Here is an 18140-nt window from a genome sequence, read left to right on the forward strand (position 1 = left end):
TATTTGCTTTTATTTCAACAGGAAAGGATTAATAAAATTCCACTGAATATGCAGGAAAACTTCTTCAAAGATTTGATCAAAGTCTGTTTTTAAAAAATCTACCAATTTAAGACACAGGTGTACTTGCATATTATTTTCCTGTATATATTTTTTCCAGGCCCCTTTTATTTGTCTTTTCAGATTTGTATTACTGAGAGCATTAGTGCCAGAAGGAATATTTTGGGGAAATTTTTTTTTCATCTGGATGAAGATAATGGCCAGAAATGTTCACTCAGATACTTTGTCTGCATCTCCACAGAAGATTCAGATGACAAAAATTATTTGAGGCAGAAAGACAAAAAATGAATGAGAAGGTAAGTTATTTTTCAATTGTGCATATAAATTTCATTAAGTGAGCACCTTGCATAATCAATAGTAAGTGGAGAAGACTAAAAAAAACTTTGGAATACAAAAAAAAAGGGTTCCTTTCACTAAGAAATATAGGTAATTGCAAAACACCTGGTTCACACAATGTAGAGGAAATTAGCTATATATCCCACTGGAAAGGTTCATACCTGGGAATATCTATGCTTTTGACAACATACCTAGTTATGGACATGATCCTGTGCTCATTTGGCCTGTGCCTTGTGACTACAGAGTTAGAAATAAAATGCCTTGGCAAGAGCCATAGCAAATTTCAGCAGCTTGGCATGAGCTGACTTCTTGCAAAGTATGCTTAGAAGCTGCTACATCTATTGTATATTTTTTCTTTCTCACCATTAGGAAAGAATCCAGATTCATAGAACCATAGAATCACAAAATAGTTATGATTGGAAAGGACCTTCAAATCATCTAGTCCCAACACCCCTGCCATGGGCAGGGACACTTCACACTAAACCATGTCACCCAAGTCTCTGCCCAACCTGGCCTTGAGCACCACCAGGAATGGAGCATTCACAGCTTCCCTGGTCAGCCCATTGCAGTGCCTCACCACCCTTACAGTAAAGAACTTCTTTCAGTAGATTTCAGTAAATTCTTTCCAAAACTGACTTAATATACATTTTCAATGCAGAGGCAGTGAAGAAATTAAGCCACCTTATAAGCTCCTTCATTAACTTGTTTAGCAATTTAAAGCTTTAGTATTGTCTCATAAGACAATTTATCACTCCAAATGTTTCACTGTATTCTGCTTCAGCTACAGAAAATGAGGTGATCCACTGTACAATTTGCCAGCCAGATATAGAGCTCAGTTAGTACATTTTAAATATTGAACATGCATATCAATTCATGTCAACACCCATCACTTTAGTATCTAAGTACCCCAAATGTAATTATTTCTTCTCAGAAGTTACCAGCCCAACCTATAGAAGCAGTGCTGACACCGTTATACTGACATACAGAGAAAATTCACATAAAACTCACCCTGGGTCACAGAAACAATTTACTTCACAGCAGTTTACTCCCAAACAGCTTTTTTTCTCTTTTTTTTTTTTTTTCCAAAGAATTGAGAGCCATAAATATAAATGTGGCCAAAACACAAGATGATTTTTTTTCATTTTGCTCAATTTTATTTTCTTTCTGTTCCCCAAACACAGCCCAGATCAGTGTGAGATGAGTGGTCAATTTTTGGTATCTGAATCAAGTTTCCAAAGAATCCTTATTAAGAGACAGCTTCTCCTAAGCTGTCCACTTCTGACTCCTAAGGAGCCCAGCAAAGCCACTGTAGAAACCCTGTCAGAGAGGAAGCCACTCAGCAGCTCCTCAGGCTTCCTACTGGAGTTAGTAACTAGAGACAGCACGTGCAGCTGTTGCGAGAGAACTACACAGCTTGGATACATAGTGAGGCCTAAGAAATCTGGTATTCTCAAAGCAGCTGAAAGGCCTAGAGTGTGTTATTCCCTTAAAGGCCAGTTAGAACATTTTTAGGGGACAAAATGAAGGTTTTACACTAATTTTAAATTATTTATTAAAATCAATATTTGAGCTTTCACAAACTCTTGTTTATACCTTGTTTGATTTTTGAAAGGCTTTTCCTCAAATCTTACTTTAATTTTACACGATGAAATACAGTGAAGCTTCATGAGTTTTACCTTGGTGTAACTGGTATCAGCATCAGGCTCATTGTCTTCATTGTAAGCAAGTCATAAATAGCCATTCTTCATGGTCATATAAAATGATACATAGATATTGATAGAAAAAGAGGTCTCTTGGCACAATCATTACTTTTTCCATTTTCTGTAGACAAACAAACCCATAAAACAGAACTGACAGATGTTATAGCCCAAGAAAATGAAAGGGAAAGCCCCACAGTACAGAAGGACTAAAGAAATTCCAAATAAAATCATACTGTGACAAACTCCTGAAATACACCTGTTAGTATTCTAAGATTTGGAAAACAGAAAAGTCATACAAAAAGATTACTATAAATACTGTCTTAGCTAGATCAGGGTGCTGACAGGTGTAGGGAAAAGATCCCAAGATATTTGTTTGACTTGTTTGAGTTGTTCAATAAAAAGGTTCTTTCTGTTTGAAATACAGTAGGTTTGTATAAATAAGTCCATGTTTATGTCTTAAGTTGCAGTTCTGTTTTGCTTTGTTTTTTAAAAAAAACCCACTGATTTCCTAATTTTTGCAATACCTTACTCTGTGTGTTAATTACACTCACCACTCTAAACACGCAAAATAAAAATGTACACTTTTTCACACACTGTACCAGAGCATGTTGTGATTTAAAATAACTTTTAAAATAAGTCTCAGGAACTGAAAATTTTCTTCTTTGTTGAAATTATGACCTCAAATTCAGCCTCAGCCATATCTGACTGTAGTTGAAAGCATCTGAAGTATCAGCACTCAAGCTGAAGCCACCCTCAACCTAGAGTTAAAAAAATGCAGCTCTTTGAAAATAAGCCTTTCCTCAGATGTATGCACAGGCTAGAGGGATTTACCAGATTCTCTGATTTGAGAGTGGTATCAAATGTAGAGATTTCAAAGGCCTTACCTAATAGATACTATGGCTCTGGCTGAAGTTGAAAGTGCTCGTTTCAACTTTGCTGGCAGTTTTAGGAATATAGGAATGAATAATAGATTGCATTGAATAAAATACAAACAGCACATAAAAATACTCACACAGACAAAGAGGTTCTCCTACTTTTCCCCTGTCCTAGGGCATGCACAGCTAAGGGACACAAATGTAAATCATATTCCCACCAATGAGTTAGTGTCTCATAATTTAACAGTTTTAAACCTCATTAGTAAAGCTAAAAGCCAGCTTTCAGCACTTTAAGCTGGATTCTGCTCCAAGTTCTGCAGTTCTACAGTTTTCTGACTCCATCTTCAGATTCTGCCATCGAATCTGATATTTTGAAAGGGAAATATATGCATGTACCTATGTACACACATTTCTATTTGCCTCTGTTTGTGCACATCTCTCTTCTCCAGTCCTTTAGTCTATTTATCTGTTTATTTGAGTAGTAAAAGTAATTGGAAATAGATCATTGTCGTGGTTTAAACCAAGTCCCCCAACTCCCTGAGAGTTAGGAAGGAGAATCCAAAGAATGTAGCCCCCACAGATTGAGATAAGAATGGTTTAATTGCTAAGGCATAACGCAAAACCCCTACTGCCATTTACTACTACAAATAATAATGATACAGCAAACAGCAAGTGAAAAGAATACAACACCCCACCAGCCACCAACCCATAACTCACTCCACCCTGCCTGGCCGAGCACCATGTGCTCCCTCCTCCATTTTCCTCCAGAGCTCTCCCCCTCCAGCTTTCTCCTTCCCAGTATGTATCCTGGGCATCACGTGCTATGGTATGGAATACCTCATTGGCTAGCCTGGGTCAGGTGTCCTGTCTCTCCTTCCTCCCAGACTCCCCCTGGCTGGAAAAAACCTTGAACAAAAACACCCTCAAAACATGCTCAAACCATGACAATCATATAGAAATAATTGTGACTTCAGATCTAACTGAGCCAGCTGTCTCGTCCTCCTCACTACAGCATAAAACAGACATAACGCCCTCCCAGGTAAAATGCATGCAGAGCCATTGTGAGGTTGAAATGTTTTTTAAGTGGTTTAGGATGCTGAATAACCTGAAGATAAGCTCAGGAGAAACGGCACATACATACTTGTATGTTTTTAAAATCTGTCTCTGTAGCTTTTAGACTTGATATATTTTGGATGTTTTACAATACTTGAGCAATACAAAGGGGCCATAAACCTGACTTAACCAACCAGTTAAGGTACATTAGTGGGTACTTTGTACCCCTGTAGTGGATGCCTTGGGTCACTGCATTAACTCAAAGGAGTTGCGAGTAAAGGAGGAAAGGCAACCTATGAAGTAGGTGAGATCCCTTAGAGATTGACCCACAGCCAATTGACATCAGTAATAAGATTCCCATTTGTCTTAAATTGCTGTTCATAATTAGTCTAATTTAGCTGATTGCATCAGTCGTTTTCCTTTGCACTTTAGTCTATAGTGCTGAATGAAAAAGTATTTGTTAGCCCTTTTTCTGTTTAACAAGGAACTTCTGTGTGACTGTTCCATGCAACCAGTTCTATTGAATGATTATTTTTCCCTTAAATTACTAAAACAGACAGCATTAGCTGCAGTGATTTTTAAAGCTAAATACAAAACTATACACGTGCTGTTGAGGGTATTTCTGTAATAAGATTCTGAGCAATATCATCAGCCGCTTTCAATGACTGATGTTGCCTAAGTAATTCTCTGTTGCTGATACAACTGCTGATCTCTGTGATGATACATCTCGACTGATTTGGGTTTTGCAGCAGTTTCAATGGTGAATGGCTAATCTCTTCACTGTAGCTTATGTTCTTTCTTATTCTCTCTGTCTCATGTCTGCAACAGTGGTCTTTGAACAGGATAGCCAAAACTTAGTGAACCTGACACTGCTCTCCCATCCTCTTCCTCTAACAAATAACTAGAAACCAGGAAGCTTATTCAGAATAGCATAAATATTGTCAGAGATAGGCAAGCAGAAATGATGAGACTCTTTTATTCTGGTTAAGTTTCTACAAACTTAAAAAATCCCAATGGTGTTTTTTGCTGGGGATTTTTAATACTAATACCCGGGCTCTAAAACATCATGTCTAATGTGTTTTCCTTATACACATCACCTTAATTCCCCTCTGCCTTTTCACTTTCTTCTTGCTGTTTTGATATCCCATATGTCTGGACTGAAATTGAAGCTGCCAAGCATGGTTTTCTATAGCATTTGTTAACATAGCTACACCAGCTCTTATCTTTAAAATTGAATGAAGAAGCTAAATCCAATCTTTGTAATATTACCAATTTGAATTTTTTTTTTTTTATACAAAAATTAAAGGTACGAGACACTGTAGATGTGGGCAAATGCTACAGAAAAGCCAGACAAGTGGCTGGCAGTGTTAGTTTTTAAAAACAGTGTGATTTTGCTTTAGTTAAGTGCAGTTGCTCAACTGTCAGTCAAAAATCCTGTTATACATGAATCTGATGTCAGATCAATATTTGACAAGATTTTTGACTGGCAGGACAAATTGTTAGACATGGATGTAGTGCCACATCCATGTATAACAAGACCCATGTAGAACAGCTGCCAGTGATAGAATCCTGTCATTCATACATTATTGTAACAGTTAGAGAAGCAACTTGAGACCTCATGCGTTAAGTAGCTACATCAGAGCCTGAATTTCATCTGTAACCCTAACCAAAACTGATTAAAATTATGGTTTTCAATTGAAGAAGTCAAGAATCCTAGAGCTCTTGTGGTTTTTTTTTTTTTTGTTCAGTGTCACTATAAATGTCGTGGGTTTGGTTTTTTCTCTCCTACAATGTTTGCAACATAGTAATATTCATGTTCTACTTTCTTCCTGGTGTTTAACCAGTGGAACTGTTTATGAATCACACTTACAGCTGGTAGAATAGGAGGGGTGGTAGCAAGAACTGAAAAGAGGAAGAAAGGAATGTATGTTACTCACTTTAAAATGAGGTTACCATGAAAGCATGTGCAAAGCACATTTAAAATTCATCTGTACAAAAGCATTAAGTTATGCCACATTTACTTGGAGTTCTAGGTTATTCTCTCGATTCAGCTCTAAAAACACCAATTTGGTAAGCTGATTTCTGAAAAGATGATGGAGGTATAGCTTTGAGTCACTGTCTGGTAGTAATGTCCACAGTTTTGTAGGAGATTTTTGTAGATACAAAGCAATTCAGAATCTTGGTCTGCACAGAGCTGCAAGTCTTTCAACTGAAAATCAATGAGTGATGCTGGAGGAAGCAGAAAATTTCAGAAAGGCATTCACTGTGAAGAGGGAAACTGAGCTATAAAGAGAGGAACAGTCATATCTAGATATGAAAGATGGAAGTGAAGGAGTCTGATAGAGTGATTATTTTGCCTCCTTAGGTTATTTCATGTTCTCTGAGATACTTTAATGCACCTGAGGTATAAATGTGGAGCTGTGAGCCAAAACACATGGAAATCACATGCCTTTCTAATGCAACAGGTGGAGACTAAGGGGAGTATTTTATGCACCTAGGATGGCTATAGTGAGTCAGGTGGATCACACCCTGACTCTCCTTTGTCTACCTGAAGCTTTTCTGCACTACCTATTATCACGGCACTTGATCACGAACTGTCTCTTTTCTCTGAAAATATGCCAGTATCAAACCCAAACTAAGTCCAAGCTGCCAACATTTACATCATACTATTAATATCTAAACCCTACAGCGTTACTGTGTTCAGGAAAGATGCTTTCCCAGTATGTGTGCATCCTACATATGCACAGCCTTGGTACGATAGTCTTTAACCTGGTAGCCTTAAATTAGGTATCCTAAATCTATCACTGAATCAGGACTAGTTATTTCATGTTTCAGGTATTTTTTTAATATCCCATGAAAATAATTTTTTTCTGCTGGTGAAGTGCAGTGACTTTTGGACTTAAAAAAAAAGGTAAATCTTTACCAGGTTACAACAGTACTACAAACTGAGCTTTGGATGAGAAATTAAGTATGCTTTATCCAAGCAGTATTCTGAAGCATCTTTAAGTTGATAAATATTAATGTTAGAAATAAGACAATTTATAAGAGGTCATACTTCTGTTCTAAAGGGTGTCATTGTGAAGGTCATGAATTTGAACTTACATCTACCTGTATTTTATGTCTTTGCACCAGGTTTGACACTAGATCTCTTCTTTACACTTAGAAGGCAACTGACTACACCATGTTTTCTGGTGCCAATTGTTTTAATGAAAACCAAATTGTAATATAGGCCTCTTCTTGGTCAACAGCATCAGGTTATTCTCTGGAACACTCCTGAAAAATCACTGATACAATCAAACTTATGAAGTCCCTCACTAAACAAACAAGCATAACTATGGAAGACCTATACCATAACAAACAAGTGCAGAAGGGATGGCATGATCCATGGACATTTGATGACTGAACACTATAACATGACTGAAGGAGCACTAGGCAATGAAAATGCTGTGATTCCATAAAGACAAAACACAAAGATGAGGGGGGGCCTTCCTTTGTGGCTCTTAGTATCAAACCTTTGTTCTCAAATCTATAAAACAAAAAGGGAAGAAAGTTGACCTCATAAGCAGTTTTACTTTAAAAAGACATACATTTCTTTGCAGGATTACTTTACAGTAATAGCATATTCCCAGTTTTGCATTACCTGTATTTCTGAATACTATACAGTTTAACACATTCATTTTTATTACCCTACTGAATTGTGGAAGATGATACATTGACAAACCTGTTTTAAGTTACCATACTTTCTGCTTCTTCTGTTTGCTGGCAGTATGTTCTATTTTAGTAGTTGGTTATGAATTGCCCTAAGTCATCCGAGCTGCATGATCCAAAGATGTTCATATTTCTTTTCTTCCCTGATGGCAAAGAACTACTCTCCTTCCACAGGCTTTTTTAAAAAATTATCATTAGTCTAGAGCCTTACCTCTAACTCATTCATCATTTTCTCCTATTAGCCTCATCACTCCGTAGGGCTTGAGAGATTTGGCTGGTAACATCACCAGTAACTCAAGTTTGAAATAAGGCTATCAAAACAGATAGGCTTACATGCCAACTCCTTGGACTAAGTATAATTGTAAAGAATGGGGTAAAGTGGTAATGAGAGGAAAAGCTCCCACCTTTGGGAGTCCTGATGTACTTCTCTCATTTCTCTATACTTCTAACAGTAATTTTCTGTTGTGCAACAAGTAGACAGAAAAACTTCTGTTAAGAAATTTCAGTTGATCATTTAATTTACATTAATGTTGTCCTGTCTTGGTTATTATACTAAATATTCATTTCATATTTTTGAAGTAAGTATCATGTTTAGAGTCCCAAGCTCTGAAACATGAAACTGGTTTTTAGACGACTTTAAAGAGCCTCTTCTGCAAATAAATTGTCACTATCTATATTTTTTCCCCCTAGAATTTATTCTGCTGTCATGATCTGCAGCTTTTAAAGCACCAAAGAACAAAGCAACAGGAATGTGGAAATTATGAAGTTTTTCTCTCTGATCTAGTAGCAAAAAAAATGCAAGAAGCAAATTGCTCTAAAATATATTATTATTTTGTGCTGGTTTTTAACATGTTCTAGAGTGCATTAAGAGTGCCTTTAAGCAATTGAAGACCTATTCATGAACATGAAGAAAATTACTAAATCACAGGTGTTTGCAAACAAATAAGACAGTCTTAGAAAACATAGAAAATTTAGAAAATAGGTGAAGATCCTGATAACTGGAAAAAGGGTTATATAACCCTAATTTTCAAGAAGGGGAAAATGGATGACCCATGGAATAACAGACCAGTCAGTCTCACCTCTGTGCCTGGCAAAATCTCCTGGAAGGCACACTAAGGCACATGAAAAACAACAAGGTGATTGGTGACAGCCAGCATGGCTTCACTAAGGGGAAATCCTGATGACCAGTTTAGTGGCCTTCTACAATGGGGTTACGGAACTGATGCACAGGGGTAGAGCAGTTGATGTCATCTACCTGGACTTGTGCAAAGCATTTGACACTGTACCACACGACATCCTTGTCTCTAAATTGGAGAGACGTCAGTTTGATAGGTGGACCACTCAGTGGATGAAGAATTGGCTGGATGGCCGCACACAAAGAGTTGTGGTCAAGGGCTCAATGTCCAGCTGGAGACGAGTAACGAGTGGTGTCCCTCAGGGATCAGTGTTTGGATAGGCTTTGTTCAACATCTTTCTTGGTGACATGGACAGTGGGATTGAGTGCACCCTCAGCAAGTTTGCCAATGACACCAAGCTGCGTGGCTCAGTTGGTAAGCTGGAGGGAAGGAATGCCATCCAGAGGGACCTTGACATGCTTGTGAGGTGGGCTGATGCCAACCTCATGAATTTTAACCATGACAAGTGCAAGGTCCTACACCTGGGTGGGAGCAATCCCAGGCACAGCTACAGATTGGGCAAAAAAGAAATTCAGAGCAGCCCTGTGGAGAAGGACTTGGTGGTGTTGGTTGATGAGAAAATGAACATAAGCCAGCTTCAGAGTGTGCTCACAGCCCAGAAAGCCAACCATATCCTGGGCTGCATCAAAAGGAGAGTGACCAGCAGGTCGAAGGAGGTGATCCTGCCCGTCTAGTCTGATCTCAGGAGACCTCACTTGGAGCATTGTGTGCAGTTCTGGTGTGCTCAATATAAAAAGGACATGGAACTGTTAGAACAAGTCCAGAGGAGGGCCACAAGTATGATCAGGGGACTGGGGCACCTCACGTATGAAGGCAGTCTGAGAAAGTTGGGGCTATTCAGTCTGGAGAAGAGAAGCCTGCATGGAGACCTCATAGCAGCCTTCCAGTATCTGAAGGGAGGCTATAGGGATGGTGGGAAGCGACTCTTCATTAGGGAGTGTAGTGATAGGACAAGGGGTAATGGGTTAAATCTTAAACAAGGTAAGTTTAGATTGGATATAAGGAAGAAGTTCTTGACTGTGATGGTTGTGAGTCACTGGAATGGGTTGCCCAGGGAGGTTGTGAGTGCTTCATCCCTGGCAGTGTTCAGGAACAGGTTGGGCAGAGCCTTGGGTGGCATGGTTTAGTGTGAGGTGTCCCTGCCCATGGCAGGGGGGTTGGAACTAGATGATCTTGAGGTCCTTTCCAACCCTAACTATTCTATGATTCTATGATACTTCTATTCTATGAAAACCAACTTCCAGTTTATTAAACTATCTCAGATCTTCTGAAATTTAAGCAACTTAATGTAACAGGAATTTCCACTTCTTAGTTGTTTGATCATGAGTAATTAAAGCATCTGAACCTTTCTGAAGGCTGAAGGAATACACATAGTTGCAGGAAATGAATGTGTCATCTTATCCAACATGTTTATAGCCTGTATCTTCCTAAAAGACACAGAAGGCTCAAGAAATTTATTTTCTTATTTGCATTTTAAGGTCACATTTTTAGGTAACTGCAGACATATTCAGAGAAAGGAACTGACTTAATTTAAAATATGTAAAATTTCAATTTTTAAATTTAAGCTAGATTTCCCTTAGAAGTAGTAAAGGAAACTGTAATTTCTGAGGTGCGAATCCTCTAAGCAAAGGCAGACAAGCAAAGATAAATGCACCTTGAAGGTAATTAGTTCTCTCTGTTGATGTTACAGAGATGCTAAGCTGACTGGCCAAGATGACCAAATTAGTTTTTCCCAGAATCAGAGCACTGTAATGCACTGAAAACTAAAAGCTTCACCTCCATAGGGTCACATAACATGTTAGAATTAGATACTTAGGCTTGTTGTAGTGAGTACTAAGAGAAAGGCACAGCTTACGGTTATGCTGATCAAGACAATTCCTAGAAACATTCATTTATGCACAAGATATGTTTGAACATATGCCCATTTGTGGGATACAAACACCTCATTCAATGTTCCTTGTTAAACATGATTTATGCTTTCCTCCAAACCATGGACTTTGGTATTTTTACTGCACCCTGACAATCATGCCTACATTCACAATAGCTTGTCCTCAGTAGATTCATTCAGAAATTTCTCACACACACTTGGACGTATCTAGTGGAGTAGAAATGCAAACTTTAGAAGGTCTCTAGAACATGTCTCTTTCTCAGTGGTGACTACTTCAGCCACTTCTTTACTATGCAGAAATTAGGCAGAATTAAGCAGATGCTCCAGCAGTGTTTTGAAAAACTGGACTGTTGTGCTGTCTTTGTGTGCTGTTCTTTGTCCATCAGCCCTGCTCCAGGAACTTAGGCAAGTAAACCTTAGAAGGAAATTAGACATCTAACTATACCTAAAAATAAATCTCTGCATATGAATGAAAACCACAGGTTATTTCACATGGGTCATACCTCTATTAGCCAACTAAATGAGCCCAACTATGTTCTCTGGCACTGAGTTTGCTCAAGCACAGGAATATTAGCTAAAATTTTAAATCAGCCAAAAGAGGATGTTTGACTTCAGACTGCCTGTTAGGAAAGATGTCCAGCCTCTTGTAACTCCTAAACTAGCCTGGGAATTGTATGGAGATTGATCATTTAATACCATTGAGGTACCTTTTTATTTAAACTGTAATAATTCATTAATAATAGGTAATGTAAACAAATGCATTGTGCCCAAATACTAGAATCAACATAATCCAAAGTAACTTTTTGTTGTAAGTTAAAGAAACCATTAAACACGAGTACTTGTGTAATTAGGTATCTCCTAAAAGCAATCTTACAAACTATTCTTTTACATTTAAAAATAGTCTTTTTGAATCATTTTCCTGGACAGAAAACCATCTCCTCCATAATTTGAAAACAAAAAATCATATTTCACTAGTAAACCTTGATTTCTGAATTCAACTTATACAGCCCCAAAGGAGATATTAAGGCACACTAATCAAGCAGCATGAGACTGAAGAATAGGCGAGAAGGACTTATTAAAAGACGTGAGCTTAAGTCTTACCAAAAGTCAATTGTTCTTTGACTGCTAAGTCATTCTGCTTGTCAATAACATAGATAAATGTGTTTTTTATCTCATATCTCTTTGAGGAGGAGAATGTAGAAAAACTAAGGAGACATGAGTAGGTGCAGGGGAAGAAAAATGAAATGTCAAGATTAAAACTCAGTATTATGCTAGACATTACCTGTGAAGTATAGAGAGCCTTAATTAACAAGTCATCTGCAGCAGCGTTTTAAAGGAGTATGAGATGTCTGTATTTGTTATTCCCTATTTTGTGTCTGGGTTTTTAACTTAGATAGCAAGTTCTTCACTGGCTTTTGGTGCTACCATGGTGAATACGAATAACAGTGTTTTCATACCTGAGCTTTCCAGGACAATAAATTTGTTACATATTAAAGACAGAAAACATTGTTAAAATAATCCAAATACAAGTATCTATTTTAGATCTCTCACCCATCACTATCAGGGAAGATTTCAGACACATGAAAAATCATTTTTTTTAGTTCCTGGTTAAATCTTTGGTCAAATATACTGTGATTCACACACACACACACACACAAAAGTATCACAGGTGGTGTTACTCTGAACAATCTTTATACCAGAACAGAGGTATTGAATATTTTATACCACTCAGAATGATCAATATACAATTGGGAAGTATTTCCAAGTTACAGAACCTAAGACATCTTTCCTCAAAAACTGAGAAATTTGTGATAAGCTAGGTACTCAAAAAAAAAAAAGAATTATCATAAAATCATAGAATCATAGAATAGTTAAGGTTGGAAAGGACCTTAAGATCATCTAGTTCCAACCCCCCTGCCATGGGCAGGGACACCTCACACTAAACCATATCACCCAAGGCTCTGTCCAACCTGGCCTTGAACACTAAAGGGCTGAACAGCCCCAACTTTCTTAGACTGCCTTCATAAGGGAAGTGCTCCAGTTCCCTGATCATCCTCGTGGCCCTCCTCTCACTTGTTCCAACAGCTCCATGTCCTTTTTACATTGAGGACACCAGAACTGCACACAATACTCCAAGTGAGGTCTGATGAGAGCAGAGTAGAGGGGCAGGATCACCCCCTTTGACCTGCTGGTCACTCTCCTTTTGATGCAGCCCAGGATATGGTTGGCTTTCTGGGCTGTGAGCACACTCTGAAGCTGGCTCATGTGCATTTTCTCATCAACCAACATCCCCAAGTCCTTCTCCGCAGGGCTGCTCTGAATTTCTTTTTTGCCCAATCTGTAGCTGTGCCTGGGATTGCTCCTACCCAGGTGTAGGACCTTGCACTTGTCATGGTTAAACTTCATAAATTTAAACTTCATCAGCCTACCTTATAAGCGTGTCAAGGTCCCTCTGGATGGCATCCCTTCCCTCCAGCCTATTAACCGAATCACACAGGTTAGTGTCATCAGCAAACTTGCTGAATTATATTGGAGGTCTTTCAAACCCTGAAGTAGAAAGACATAAGAAAAACCTAAAATGTCTTTGTTTCTTCTTCCAGCCTCAAGCTGAGTAAGGAACCTCCTACAAACATTGCACTGAATTTCATTTGAGAATTCTGGGAAGACAAAAATAACACGAATTTATCTTGAAAGATAAAAAATAGGGTGAATTTATTTTTTCTTTAATGATTATGAAATACATTCTATAAAATAAATCCTTGTTAGCATTGTGTAAAACCTTGGAGAAAGTGTGACAATACCATCATTCCTCCTTTATCTTCTGTGTTGTAAATATTTTTCAGAAATAATATTCCACTAACATGGGAAATAGCAACATATCCAAGTGGAACTCATCCAAATCTACTCTACACTAGGCTCTCAGTGGAGCTTTAATGACCTCCATTTATACAAATGGACTGCTTAATGCAGAAGAAATTATTGTTAATATGAATGAAAAGGAGCCTTTGACAGGCACAGCCATTCACAGATTCACCAAGTGACTAATAAAAATCACCTTTGTATCTGCTGTCTTCTGTGAATTACTGATGTTGCTGGAGACAGAACAAATTAGCAGGTCATGAGGAGAGAAATTCAAGCTCTAATAAATAAATTAGGTTAGTCCTAACATCCTGGTGGGCTCCAGTATTTTTCTCATCTGTTTTTCCTGTGTAGGAAAGCAGGCATCAAGAGACTAAACATAAAGCATTTTCTTGAGGAATTTCTCCTAACCTTTTCTACCTTCAAACAGTTTTTACCAATAACTACTGAGGCAGGAGTCAGGTAATTTTATTGGAGGTAAGAAGAAAATAAAATAGGAAATGAAAGGGGAGTAAGCCTTTATAAACTACACACTTTTAAAGTACATCAAACAGTCTTTGGACATACATAGGCCTACTAACTGGGAAGATAGGTGGGCAGCAAATGAAGGAGGAGGGAGAGAATGAGAAAGAGAATGAGAAGAAAAACAGGAAAGAAAGATGCTGAGTCAAAGAATGAGGGGAGGAGTGAAGAAAAAAAGAAAGAGGAAGGAAAAGAAAAAGAAATGCAAAGAAAGGAGGGAGAAGACAGAAAAAAGAAAGAAAGCTGCAGAGAGAGGCAACAGGCAGAATTAGCACAAAATGAGGGTGCAATCATAATGTCCCCAAGCACACAAGATTTTTTATCAAGTTAAAAAAATTGCAGTTAAACATGGAAAATTCAAATTAAATATTTAATTAAAAGAATATTACTTTGCTGACTGAAATAAACCAGACAGCACAGCTAAAAATCAAAGTCCTCCTGCCTACTTAAGCTTTGTCATTGCCTTAAGACTACTCACAGAGAGCACTGCTGAACTCAGGTTTTATAGGTTTTATCTTTTACTGTGAGCCTCCATCCTTTAGTAATTGAAGGCCAGCCAGTAGATTTCTTTTTATGTTACTTTCTAGGTGAATGTTTCTAAGGCCAAAGTGGCTTTTTAATGGAAAATAAAATACTGTTTCTGCAGTAGAAAACAAAATGTTGTAGATAACAGAGCACCTTCTTAAGCATGACCAGAACATGTGGAAAGCAGCCAACCCAACGATCCACATACACCTGTTAAAACTGCTGAAGTAGGATAGAAGATAAGCAGGGGAGCACTGCAGGGTATGGAAAATCAGCAGGCTACCGAGAAGGCTGAAAAATGCAGGTATTTTTTCTTCTCTCTCTTTTTTTTTTTATTCTCTCTCAAGTACTAATAGTAACTTCAGGGAGAAAAATAATAAACCGAACCTAAAGATTTATTAGATTCCTCTCAGCTGGATATTTTACCCAAGGCACTGTGTTTGGCGTTGTGTCTTGAACGAGGCTATGATTCGACATAAGAGTTGGGATTGTCCCATAACATCCCCTTTCTGATATACATTTTGTTTAGAAGAACTGCCTTGACATATGGAACTAACAGGTTTTATTCCAGGCAGCATTAATTCCTGCCCTATCCTATACCAGTGGGACTAAAGACACTGCTCTGTGTTCAGACACCAAGCACTACTAAGCTTTGAGTCTCATCAGAGACTGGGCATTTTTGCTATTCAGACAGTAAACACAGAAGCAACAAGCTGATGTGATAAAAAAAGTAAATTAACTCCTTAAATAGGTGGATATACACAAATCTACTGGAAATAACCACAACCAAAGTGGCTTTTATTCTTTTAATAGAAGATTATATAAGTCTATCCAGAAATTTCTAATGGATATGATCTTTGTGAGGAATTCAGCTCAGAAGCCCTTCCTCTCCATTCCTTTTTCTCATTCCTTTTTCTTTTTCCCTTTTATTTTTTATTAACCTAAATGTTAAGGGTTTTTAAACCATACTCACATCTGTTCTCTGCATCCTGCTCTTGGCCTTTGCAGTGGTTATGGGTAATAACATGACAACCATTGCATTTCTGTACTGTTTTTTAGTTTTTTTACCCCCCAAGTATGTAAGTATGAGTGGTCACTCTACTTAACAGCTAAACACTAATTACTATTTTTAATGAGGAAAATTAAATAGAAAGGCACTTAAAATGAGACTGAAATTATTTTAATTTTTAAATGGTTACCCAAAAATAAATGTTCAAGGAATTCAGTTTAAAGCAATTAGGAAAAGAGGCAAGTATACTCATCTAATTGATCGGAATGCACCTGTCAGTTTTGTTTAAAATTATGTATTTCTTAAACGTTTGTTCCTCAGAAAAACAAAGAAAAAGCTAAACAAACAAACAAACCACACACACACACACACAAACGCTTATTAGAAATGCTGAGTAATCAGATGTAAAAAAAACATGGAGGTTTTGGTTGTATCCATCCTGGTAAGCAAAACTGTGTCAGTGCATTAGTTCAAACAGTAACCTTCAGTCATTCTTATTCTTTCAGTATAAGCATCCTCCTGGCAATGCTGACTCTGACAATTCAGTGTTCAGGCACACGGAAGGGAACAGCACATGTCAGTGATAGTTTTCAATGTGGATCCAGATAGGATCTCTGTTTTGTCTTGTGGATCTAAGTAACAAAAGCGGTGTCATGCCTTTCTGTTCCTGCTTTACTTACTAAGAGGCAATAAATGTCCTGCACTGCCAAAATCAGGTACCAGTCCCCTAATCTCATGCCATCATCACTGCACAAATGTTAATTAATTTGATCACCACCTACCAAATTATCTAGTTCCCTTCAGAAAATTATTTCAGGTGGTTTCTGAGAGACTGCTTTGCTCCAGGAACAGCTCCCAGAACGTACAATGGAATAAGCTTTAAATTTTTCCCCACCAAAAAATTCTTCTGGCACTATGCCAGAAGGTTTATACCCTCCAAATAATCTCATATTTTATGTGTCATAAGGTATGCGTAACTTGCATCAGTTTCACGTCATGAAAAAAACTTGTTCTACAAGCTGAAGCGTAGCTACTGTGGTTTCTATCAACCATGCATACATACATGCACACACACAAACGTGGAAGTTTTATCTTAGGTTCAAAGAAGCCAAGGACCAAGTTCTCCATGTAAAGGGTACACTATTCTGTTCAGGAAAAGGTGAGATGTGGACAGAGTGGATGCATCACTGAGTATCACTTGGCACACAAGTCAGGAGTCACTCTTTGAGACTCATGGTTTTAATATTGCAGTTGTAGCCCATGTTCCATCTGTGACTTCCTGCTGCCACAATGGGTAAGGATCCCATGGCAGCATGTGGAATTATGCTCCTTTTTCCTGAAAAGAAGGCTTAGTTTATCAAAGCAAGCAAAAAAAATTTGTGTCAGATGGAAATTAGTTTAATTCACTACTGGTCCAAATTCAAACTATGGTCCTAGCATGAGCTGATAAGTGATAAGGAAAGAGAATGAACAAGTTCATTAAAGTAATATTAATTTACTTTTTTTTTAATAAGCAGAGAGTTAGATCTGTGTTGCATATTTTTAAAATACTGTCAGGAAGTTTATGACCCATTATCAGTCTTCTGAGAATTGAACTTCTCACAGCTTTCCTAATATAGAGCAGAATGTGATAATGCAATCTAACCCATCACCAGCTGCTTCATTGAGACAACAAGGAACTCCGTAAGCAGAAGAACTAATGAAGCCTGGCTATTAATGAATTTGTATCTCATTTTTGTTTGGATTTTTAACTTTTACTACAGATACAGGGCTTAAACCTGATCTTTGTTAGAATTAGACTTCTTCAGAAGAGAATTTTTGATTAAAGTGTAGAATTTCTGATGTTTATAAATGCACAATCTCTGATTAATTATTTTCCCATAGATTAGGACAGTTACAGTACCTCTCTATGCTAATGTCGTGGTTTAAACCAAGTCCCTCAACTCCCGGAGAGTTAGGAAGGAGAATCCAAGGAATGTAGCCCCCACGGATTGAGATAAGAACGGTTTAATAGCTAAGGCATAACACAATAATGATACAGCCAATAACAAGCGAAAAGAATAAAACACCCCACCAGCCACCGACCCATAACTAACTCCACCCTGCCCGGCCGAGCACCACATGCTCCCTCCTCCATTTTCCTCCAGAGCTCCACCCCTCCAGCTCCCTCTCCCAGTTGCATCCTATGGTGAACTGGGTGCTTCATTCAGCAGCATTCAGTGCTATGGTATGGAATACCTCATTGGCTAGCCTGGGTCAGGTGTCCTGTCTCTCCTTCCTCCCGGCCTCCCCTCCTCCCCAGCAGAGCACGTGCCCAGAAAAAGCCTTGAACAAAAACACCCCCAAAACATACCCACCACCAGCAACTGTTCCCAGCCCAGAACCCAAAACAGAGCACTGCACCAGCCTACA

The sequence above is a fragment of the Melopsittacus undulatus genome, chromosome 2, assembly GCF_012275295.1.
Source record: "Melopsittacus undulatus isolate bMelUnd1 chromosome 2, bMelUnd1.mat.Z, whole genome shotgun sequence".
Classification (NCBI taxonomy): domain Eukaryota; kingdom Metazoa; phylum Chordata; class Aves; order Psittaciformes; family Psittaculidae; genus Melopsittacus; species Melopsittacus undulatus.